Source organism: Sarcophilus harrisii, chromosome 5, assembly GCF_902635505.1.
Source record: "Sarcophilus harrisii chromosome 5, mSarHar1.11, whole genome shotgun sequence".
NCBI classification, from domain to species: Eukaryota; Metazoa; Chordata; class Mammalia; order Dasyuromorphia; family Dasyuridae; genus Sarcophilus; species Sarcophilus harrisii.
The window spans coordinates 16967539-16978472 of NC_045430.1; positions in this window are offsets into that span (position 1 = coordinate 16967539).

Here is a 10934-nt window from a genome sequence, read left to right on the forward strand (position 1 = left end):
AAAGATTAAATTACTTACTTGAAGTCAGACAGGCAGTTGGTAGAAAAACTTAAATCTGAGTCCACATTTTCAATGAGGTAAACTTTCCAGCTTACTAGAGCCTCCAGACTCCTGTATGTGTGACTCACTGAACGACTTTAAAAGTCTCAATTCAACGACTCACTCCCATTTCTGACTCACTATATAAGTTTGTGGGGGCCGAATTTGGGACAGTGGTGATCAGATCACCAGCACGAAACTCTTTTCTGACTCGGGCAGAAAGATAGCAACTGCGGTTAATGAGTGGCTTGGGTCTAGTTGGAATTCTTGGGAGGATGCTTCCAAATTGGTATGGCCCTTTTCTCTGACTTTCTCTATCCCTCAGAGTCGTAGGGGTAGGTAAATGTTAACAGAAGTGACAGTTGCTGAATTAATTTCTTTATGAATTCTTGAGCTCTTGGATATCTTTTCTGGGAAACTGCCTATATTCTGTGGAAGCCCTAAAAACTGACACTTTTAATATGAATCTCATCAGTCCTTTAAGACCTGGATTAAATGCCACCTCTTCCAAGAAGTCTGACTATAATATTTCTCCTTACACTTTTGTGGAAAGGTAAGCATTATGTATTTTATGAAGGAAGAAATATTAGGATTTGTAGTAAAAAAAAAAATGGACTATTCTATCTTTGTGGCTTATTTATCTTTGTGACATAAGACTTATCACTTAATATCTATGGGCCTCAGTTATCTTGCATAGATAGATAAATAGATAAATATTAGAAAGGCAGAAAGGAATCAAGGAAACTACACATGGAACTTGGAGGAAAAAAATGATGTGTGGTGATTTTCCTAAACCAGGATAGAAATTCTCCAAACAGACTGGCAAAATACACGTATTTATCAGTTTTGAGGGGAAAATCATGGCTCCATGAAAGATTTTTTATTAATAGGACTCTCAAAATAGTTAGGAGTCATACCATTCTCACTTCTGGCTATGTTTTCTGTCATTAATTAGATCCATCAGCAATAATTTTAACTGTTTGTTATACTGTCAGTGGCTTGCTTTATGATGATTGAAAACTCAGCCAACTAATGACTAGGGATTCAGGAATGCTGGAAAATGCTGAATGTGTTTTCCTCTACCTCCTCACTTCGTGTGATTCAATACAGGAAGATGGTCCAAGACAGCAGAAAAAGTAAATCTTGTATCTCTTTTTCAAAAAGGAGATTTTCTTGCCTCTTCAAAAAACTATTTAGTACTTCTGTCTCTGCCTTAAAAGTGACTTGGGATAGGGGAAAGAAAGTTGCTTGGATATTTATGTCCCCAAATGGGATGAAGCTCCCAGATGCCCTGACCATAGCCAAAGAGTACTAGTTTGGGAAATAGTAAACCTGGATTTGAATCAATTGCATTATTTATTTTAAGCTCATCTATGTGACAACTTACCTGGTTCTCACCTGTAAAAGGAAGGCTGGGGTAGACTAGATAAGCAATCTCTAAGATCCTTTATCAGTTCTAAGTACCATGTCCTTAGTTTATTTTGATAGAAGAAGAAGGTAGGAAAAATAAAAACTTTAGAATCATGATGTCCTGGGCAAATTCTATGAAACCTGGGGCAAGGAAAACCAAGGTTAAGAAGGATTTCTTCCTATTCTCATGATAGAAAAGAAAAAAGGCATAGTTGGGCTTCTCAGATACAAGTGATTCAGTCCAATCTCTAGTCAATTTTATCAGGAAGTTTGAATGATAGTAAGTAATGCTGGATTTTGGCTTGGTCTGTAACAACCCACAAGCAGATAAGACTAGTGAGGTTATTTAGAGAACATATCCCAAGGTCTCTCATCATTTATAGAGGCTGGTCATTGATTGAGAAAGAAAAAGCATAAAAATGAAACAATTTACCTATAAGAGTAAGGGGCACAGAATCCAACTCTACCAAGAGTCTCAATTAAAATCAAAGCCCTAGGGCAAATCCCAAGTTACCATTTCTAAATGGTTCTAAAATACTATTCTCACATGTCTTGGCAGAATGTTTTAGAATCAGTTTCCAAATAACCAGCATTAGTAAATGGCTAATGCTTCACTTTATTCACCAAGCTTCTTAAAATGTGGATTGTGACCCCATAAGGGTTTGCCTAACTGAATGTGGGGGCTGTGAAAAATTTGGCAACAGTAAAAAGTAGCAAGTTTTCTACCAAGATTTAATTTCTTGTGTAAAAACAGCAATCTATGTCATTAAGATGCAAATTTATTTTCATCTTTAACAAATAGTAAAATTATTTGTGTGTATATATACACATATATAGATATGTACCAAAGAATTATTTTAAATAAATTTCTTTGTGATTTATTATCAGTAAATATTTGATTTTATTGCTGTTTTATATACCTATTTACCCAGTCACATAAAAGTTTCTCATGTGAAAAGGAATCGTGAATGGAATAAGTTTAACAAGCCCTGTTATATTCTACCTAGTGTAATATTCCCACAGGTAGTGACCCCAGAATATATTTCCCTTCACTTACAGATTTGTTTCCTTGTACTGATAATCCTCATGAAAAGCCAGGATTAGGAGAGGTTGAGATATAGCATGAAGAGTGTCAACCTCAGCTTCACATAGCACATCAACAAGCTGCCAACTTTCAATGGAAAGTAACTTATTTCTTGTCACATGCATCCCACTGAGTTCTCCAGTTTATCTAGAAAGACCGTTTTTTGCTACTAAGCCAACCACTCTTTAGTAAGATGAGACAAGTCCCTGGTCTTTCTGCTACCCTGTTTAAAGATAGACTCTTCTTCACTAGAGCCTGATCCTTGCTGGGTCTCCTTTTTTCACCTGCCAGGGGCTGAGTCATCTTGGGCAGAAGTGGTTTGTGAGACAAGGGTTCTGTCCCCACAAAAAAGGAGAAAAGTTATCAAGTGGCCTTCTATGGTGAAAAGCTAAATTTTGAAGATTCTGGTACTTTGTGTCTTTCTCAAGGAAGCACTGTTAAAATTTGAAAGAAAAGGTAGCCTTGTACACTTGGTGGTTTTCTCAATTTGTTTTTGGAAATGACTTTGCTCTGTGAAAAACATTTCATTTGGAAGTTTGGGTTACCTCACTTCAACCGGCCTTTATGGTTCTCTTGTTTTCTTCCCATTCTTCTCTATTCTTTGCTGCCCTCTCTTACTTTTAAACTTTAATACATAAGGAATATCCAGTTCCAAGTGAGAGTAGTAGTCTTTAGGCAAAATAGCTTCAAAAAACAAATAGAGAAAACCACCAATGGCTCAAAGCTATCATTTCTTTGCAATTTTAACAGTGCGTCCTTGTTCTAGGAGTCTTCACTTTGAATCCTTCGAAATGTAATGTTGATTTAGTAAGCACAGAATGTGTGCTGCTGCCTGTTTAAGGGCTAAAGACAAGTACAGGTTAGACATAATCCCTCCACTCAGCTGGCCATATTATTCAAATGCCAAATGTATGTTTGCTAAAATTTTTATTTTATGGAGAACTCACACAGGGTAAGCACTCACGAGGTGGTCACAAAAAATGACGCAAAAAAATTCTCAAGGTCTCTTTTAAGAACTTTAGAATTGATTGTACGACATGGGAAATACTGGATGGGACCACCCAGCATGGAATGCCCTCATCAAAACAGGTACTGTGCTCTATGAGCAAAGAAGAATTGGATTAGCTCAGGAGCAATGTTAGATGTGCAAAATTAAACCTCAAATGTTCATAGGGACTATTTATATCTGACCTATGACAGAGCATTCTGAGCTCATATTGCTCTGATCAATCACAGTCGGATACACCGTAACTTGACTCTAACATAGGGATGTTGTTTTGGTCCTCTTCTAGAAGAAAGGACAACCAACCAACCAACCACTTGCCAGATTTCTCTAACCTCACCTCCACCTGTCAGAAACAAACTCTTTCTCTTCAGACCATATCCTTCTTCTCTCCCATATCTTCCCCTCTGTCTTGCTCTCCTCTTCATCTTCCTCCTCCTCTTCTTATTCCTTTTCTTCCTCCTCCTCCTTCCTGTTTTCCTCTTTACTTTCTCCTCTACTTTCTTTCTTTCTTTCTTTTTTTCTTTCTTTCTTCCTTCCTTTCTTTCTTTCTTTCTTTCTTTCTTTCTTTCTTTCTTTCTTTCTTTCTTTTTCTGTCTTTCTTTCTTTCTTTCTTTTTATTTCTTTCTTCCTCTTTCTCTTTTTCCTCCCTTTCTTTTTTTCTTCCTTTTCCTCTCTTCTCTTTGGAGGAAGAAGGGAAAGGAAAAGCAAAACAAAGACAAGGAAGATGAAGAAGAGGATAAAAGATTAAACGGGAAAGAAGAAGAGAAGAACAATAAAATGGTAGATGGAGAGAAGTATGAAAGGGAGCAGAATAAAGAGGAAAAAAGGATAAGAATAATGAAAAGCACATAGAGGAGCATGCAGACAAAGAAGGCAAGGGGAAAATGAAGACGAAGAGAGAGAAGGAGAAAGGGGAATTAAAGAAAAGAGAGATGAAGAAGAGAACAGAAAATTAAAAAGAAAAAGAAGAGGAAGAAAAGACTAGTAAAAAGGGCAGAGTTTTGTATGTAATTGGGGAAAATACAATACTATTTTTAAAAGGCAAAGGGGAGGAGGATGGTAAAGAAAAGAAGAAGAAAAAAATAAAGAAAGGAGAAAAGTGGAGAGAAAAAGAGAGATGAAGAAGTGGAAAAGATTGATAAAGTGGAAGACAATAAGATGACCAAGGAAAATGAGAAGAACAATAGGAAAGAATTGGAACAGGCAGAGGGCGGGTGCAGCTGATTGCTGAATTTATTCCATTGGAAAGTGTCAGCAGATTTTGTCTTCAGCAAACATTCCACTGGTTTTATTAGGCAGCCCCTCCCCCACATCCTTTTTTCCCCCTCTGCCTGCCCCTATTCTAAGTTCCAGTCCCTTGGGCAGGAAGCAGGACTTTTTCAAGCCTGGCAAACTCCCACAATGAAATGCTTCAATTGCCACTTCGATAGTTTTCATTTCTTCTCTGCAGTCAAACAAACCTCACAGAGCCTACCATGAGTCACATCTCCATTTCTGATCAACAAAATCAATGCAGATTCTTCTTCACCCCCTTCTCTTGCTTCTTTCTCTCTTTTTTAATGGTGTGCTTTACCCTTGTGGCCAATTAATCTCTTGACTTGTTATGCACTTACATGCTTCAGCATTTCTGTTGTCCCAGAATCTTAATCTTTAAGATCCTCTCTTTGTTCTTACTTTCTCCTTGCAACCACATCCTGCTTGTACTTTTCCTCCAACAGTCCTTGACAGAGATGACATTCATAAAGCCTTGGAAATGGGAGGTTCAGTTATCTCCATCTTATGGATGAAAAAACTGAGGTACAAAATTGTCAAGTGATAAGGCTAGTCCATAGAGCCAGAACTGGGGAAGACGGAAGCTCTAGATTTGAAATCAAAGCAATCAGATTCAAATGCCATTCTTCTACTTGTTCCCTGTGTGATATCAAGCCAGAGAACCTATTCCATGGGCCTCAGTTTCCTTACCTGTAAAATGAGGACGCTTTACTAGGGAGTGTCTAAGATTCCATCTGCTCTAAGTGTATTACTGTATGAATCTTTAATATAAAAGCCAAGTGTCCTGGCTCCCAGATCCACAATCTTTTCACTAACCTCTTTTCTCATGGAAGCTAAAAAGAACACACATGAGGAAGTTCATTAATCCACACACATTTATTAGACTTTACTTTGGTGATTGTACTGAACTAGATTCTGGGAATACAAAAAAAGAAAGAAAATAAAAACAAAACAAATCAACAGACTTTCCCTTCATGGAGCTTCTATTCTAATGGAAGAGGCAGCATTCATATAACAAGTTACCTATGAAATATAAAGAGATTGGATGGAAGGTAACCAATGGAAAGCAGCAGCAGCAGCTAGGAATGGGAGTAGGGAGGGGGACAAAACTGGGAAAGGTCTGCAGAAGATATTTGAACTGAATATTGAAGAAAATCAGAGATTTAAAGAAGTAGAGCTTGGGAGGAAGAATATTCAGAGCATTGGTAATGGCTAATACAAAACAAAAAAATGGAAGATGGCAAGGATGACTGGACTGTAATAAGCACTGGAACTGGACTGGAAAATAGTACAGTGAATGAAGCTGAAGAAGGTAAGAAGGGGCCAAGTTTAAAGCATTTTAAATGCTGAACAGAAGAGTTTGTAGTGAGTCTAGAGGTAATAGGGAGTCACTGGTGATTACTGAATTCTGAGGGATGGCGTGGTCCAACTTACACTTTAGGAAAATGACCTCATCAGCATTGTGAAGAACTGATTCTTGAGGGAGAGAGAATAGGGAGCCATTGGAAAAAAATTCAGATGAGATGTGATGAGAGCCTGAACCAGAATGGTGTTAGTGTGAGTGGAAAGAAGAAGAAGAATTCTAGAAAAGCTGTGGAGAGAGAAATGACATGGTTTGACATCCGATTGGATACATGGGACAAGTGAGAATGAGAAGTGAGAATGAGGAGTGAAAACCAATGATACCTGAGAGATGGTTCTTTGAACAGGAATAGCCACCTTCAGAGGAGGGTGGGTTTGGGCAGGAAATATACAAGATGATGAGTTCTGTTTTGAATGGTTCTGTTTTGAGTTTGAGATACCTAGGAGACAACCAATTCAAAATGTCCTCTAGATAGGTGATGATGAAGAACTGGAGCTGAGGAAAGAGTGGATCTGAATATACCAATTTAAGAAGCATTTGCAGAAGAATGAAAATTTTTCCCATTGAAAGTAATGAGAGCAGTGAAAGAGAAAGAGAAAAAGAGACAAAGATAGAGAGATAAAGTGACACAGAGAAGAGACAGAGAGACAGACAGACAAAGAGACATAGATATAGAGATGAGACAGAGAGTCACAGAGAGAGACAAAGAGAGACAGAGAGAGAGAGAGAGAGACAGAGAGAAAAGGAGGGAGGGAGAGAGGAGACAGAGAAAGGAGAGAGAGAGAGAGAGAGAGAGAGAGAGAGAGAAACACAGCAAGAGATAGAAATAGAGACAGATGGAGACAGAGAGATGAAGAGAGACAGAGATACACACAGAGAGGAAAAGAAACACAGAAAGATCAAGAGACACACCGAGAGACACAGATACGGAGAGAGAGAGAGAGAGAGAGAGAGAGAGAGAGAGAGAGAGAGAGAGAGAGAGAGAGAAGAGACACACATATGCACAGAGACGCAGAGACAGAGAAGACCTAAGCAGTTTCAAGAAATTGTGAAAAAGATCATTGGACATATAATGAGAATCTATGGATTCAAATTCTGGTCCTGATATCGACTGGTTCTATGTTCATATACAAAGCAGTTCATGCTTCTGGACTTCAATCTCCTCATTTGTAAATTGAGGAATAAGAATATTGGTCCCTTCTACTCAGCAGGTTGTTCTGGGAAAGACTCTTTGGAAACTACAATTAAAATAGCAAGGTGACCTATACTAGGGTTGGAAATTTCTCTGATTTGGGAACAACATGGAAATGAACTTGAAAATATCTTGAAATTCAAACACTTTTTGCCCCCTCTTCTCAGGATTTAGAGACCATGATTATAGAACTCTGAATATTCTGTCAGATGTCATTGGCTAATTTTGTTGAATTGCTTTCTTCCCTGGTCTTCTCTGGAGCAGCTACATGGTACAATGTATAAAGTGCCATGCTTGGTTTCAGGAAGAGCCGAATTCAAATCTAGCTTCAGATGGCTCTTAGCTGTAATATCCTGGACTAGTCACTTAATCCTATTTATTGGTCTCAATTTCCTCAACTATAAAATAAAATGATGAATCATTCCAGCATCTCTGCAAAGAAAATCCAAAAATGGGGTCACAGTCATATAGAACCGAACAACAACAACCATTCCTTTTTCCTCTCCTCCTTTCTTCTCCTTCTCCCTCTTCTCTTTCTTCTCTTCTTCTTTCTCCTTTCTCTCTCCCTCATTCACCTTCTTTCCATTCCTCTCCTCTTTTCTCCTCCCTCTCTCCAACTACTTTATAGTTGAATTTAAAATCAGAAAATCTTCAAAATCTCATCTTAGACATTTGCTAGCTGTGCAACACTGAAAAGTATTTTAATCTTTATTTTAATTTCTTCATCTGTAAATGAGAAAATTAGTCTACTTTCAAGGGTTGTTATGAGGGTCAAATGATAATAATAAGTATAAAATATTTTGTAAAACCTGAAGCACTATATAAATGTCAGTTATTCTTGTTATTCTGATTACAATAGAGGTCTGAGTTAAAGGACTACAGACATAGTTATAAATAAATGTGATATAAAAGCAAAAGGGATAAAAGACAAAAAAAAAATGAACATTTTGTTCTTTATTGTGACCTTAATTGCAAACACAAACATTTCATTATATAAAGATGAGCAAAAAAGAGGATTGTATAAGAAATTGAATTTAAGCCAAAAAAAGTCATTAAGGGGAGGGGGAAAAGGACATACCAGCATTAAGTTTCTTTTTGCTTGCCCTGGAGAAAAGAAAGAAGAGAGAAGAATTAAGGACAACTTTAAATAATTTAGTGTATTATTTTTTCATTTGTACTTTCTAGATAAATACAAACGTCAGGGTTCCTGCCACAGCCCCATGGCCTGTTCAACCAGAGGCAGGGGAGCTTAGGTTGTGAAAATGAAATGATCCCCTTGTGGATGCCCCCAGCATCAGAATGCTGGTATTTTTTTTTTTTTTTTTTTTGCTGATTTGTGTTGCTGTGGTAAAGATCCTGTCCTTGAACAATGGGAAATGCTGGGAAGGAGTTCACAGTGTTATTCTAGATGGAGGGTCCTCTTCAGGAAGGCAGCTTGTCTCACACAAGCCCAAGGGTCCAGGATCATAGAGGAAGGGAAAGACCTGTGGGGTCATAGACTGTTAGAAGTGAAATGAATAATGCTTTAGAAAATAGATGGGAGAAAGAAACAGAGCAGAGGAAATAAGACAGAGATGGAGACAGGTAGAGATGGGAAGGGAAGAAGGGGAAGGAAAGGGAAAGGAGGAAAGAGGAGGAGAAGAAGGGAGAGGAAGGGAGGGAGTACTGTTAAATATCGTTAGAATGCTGGTGGAACTAGGATGCTAAAACAACACAATGGGCTTCCAATTAGTCAAGTAACATCTATTAATCACTTACTGTTATGTCATGAATTGCTCTGAGTGTTGTAAGCACAAGGAAAGACAAAAACTCAGTCCTTAACTTCAAGGATCTCATATTCTAATAGGTCGGACAACATGCAAAAATATATACACAGAAGATTAATATAGAGAGTGTAAAGGAAGATAGTCGTGGAGGGAAGGCAATAAGTAGTTCTGAGGATGGGGAACAACTCTTGCAGAAGGTGGGACTCTAATTCTTTTGAAAGAATTGGTATTTCTGATTCTGCAGTCAGAGGACCAGAGTCAAATAATGACTGATAATTGATAAATGAGGGATCAATCAATGTGGGAGATCACTTATTCTCCATTTCTCATCTTGAAAAATGAAGAGTTGGAACTCAGTAGTTATTTTAGGTCTCTTCCACCTTCAAATCTGTGAATCCTCAATTGTTTCCAGAGCTTTGAACTCTGGTTTCCAGAGCTTTAAACAAGGTTGCCCTGAATATTTTGGTGCGATAAAGTACTTCCTTTCTGTCTCTGACTTTTTGCTTGTATTCACTTTAGGGAGTTTCTCTTGATTCTGGCTTTTAGCAACATCTCAGAAAAATTTCAAGAAATCAATACCTGATACCCATAGGCCTAAAACTAAAGAAGGATAAAATTGAATGAATGAAAAAAAGACATTTATTAAGTATTTATTACATGCAAAACTAAGAGTGCTAAGTGCTAGGGATATGAAAAGAAAAGTTAGTTCCTGCCATCAGAAAGCTTATGTTCTACTGGGAGAGACAGTAGAGATGAGAGGTTTCAACTGCAAGCCAACTGGAAAGGTCCTATGGTACTTAGGGTGTGTCAACAAAGCACTGCCAAGAGCTTTGATAGCTCTATTTTTTCATGGAATTTTACTTTCTGGATTTTTAATAGCTATGGATCTAGTGCCCATGTGAGCAATTGCCAGGCTGTATTTTCATCAAGGTGGATTTTAATGATGATTATAGGCACTATGCTGGAAGCATTTTTTATTTCTGGGACTCTTGGATTCAGGGGTCTACTCTGGATTCATCAAGATTTGATGGAAGATGGTGGTCAAGATGGTGGTGGTTGTGTGATAGTATCATACCACTCTCTCTCTCTCTCTCTCTCTCTCTCTCTCTCTCTCTCTCTGTCTCTCTCTCTCTCTTCTCTCTCTCTCTCTCTCTCTCTCTCTCTGTCTCTCTCTCTCTGTCTCTCACTCTTTATCTCTCCATATCTGTCTCTCCTTCTCTCCTCTCTCTCTCTCTCTCTCTCTCTCTCTCTCTCTCTCTCTCTCTCCCTCTCCTTTTCCCTCTCCCTCTCCCTTTCCCTCTGCCTCTCCCTTTCCTTCTCCTTCTCCCTCTCCCACCCTCCCCTTTCTTCTTCTTCCTTCCCTCCCTCCCTCTCTCTTCTTACTCCTTCTGGATAAGTGGTCTGTAGTGTACTCCAACAATGATGCCATTTCTCCTTCTCCTATTTTTCTCATCTAAATGTATTTTGCCAACTTTCTATCCTCAGATTTATAGATTTTTTGCTTTTGCTTTTGTTTTTGATGAGAGGCAGTACGGTACAAAGACAAAAGAATTGTAAGTGTGGTATATGAAGTCAGAGAACTTTGGGTCACCTCCAAGGTTACCTATTACCTGAGTGTGCTTGTAATGAGTCAAGTCATTCAGTCTCTCTGGGGTTCTATTTTCTCATTTCTAAAAACAAAAGCATTTGATTAAATGATTTCTGAACTCCTGCCCAGCTCTACAGGAATGATCCTCAAATCTGCAGTAACAGTTCCCTGTCCTGGGTTGGCACTTAATTCTCCACCATATTCCTTATGACAA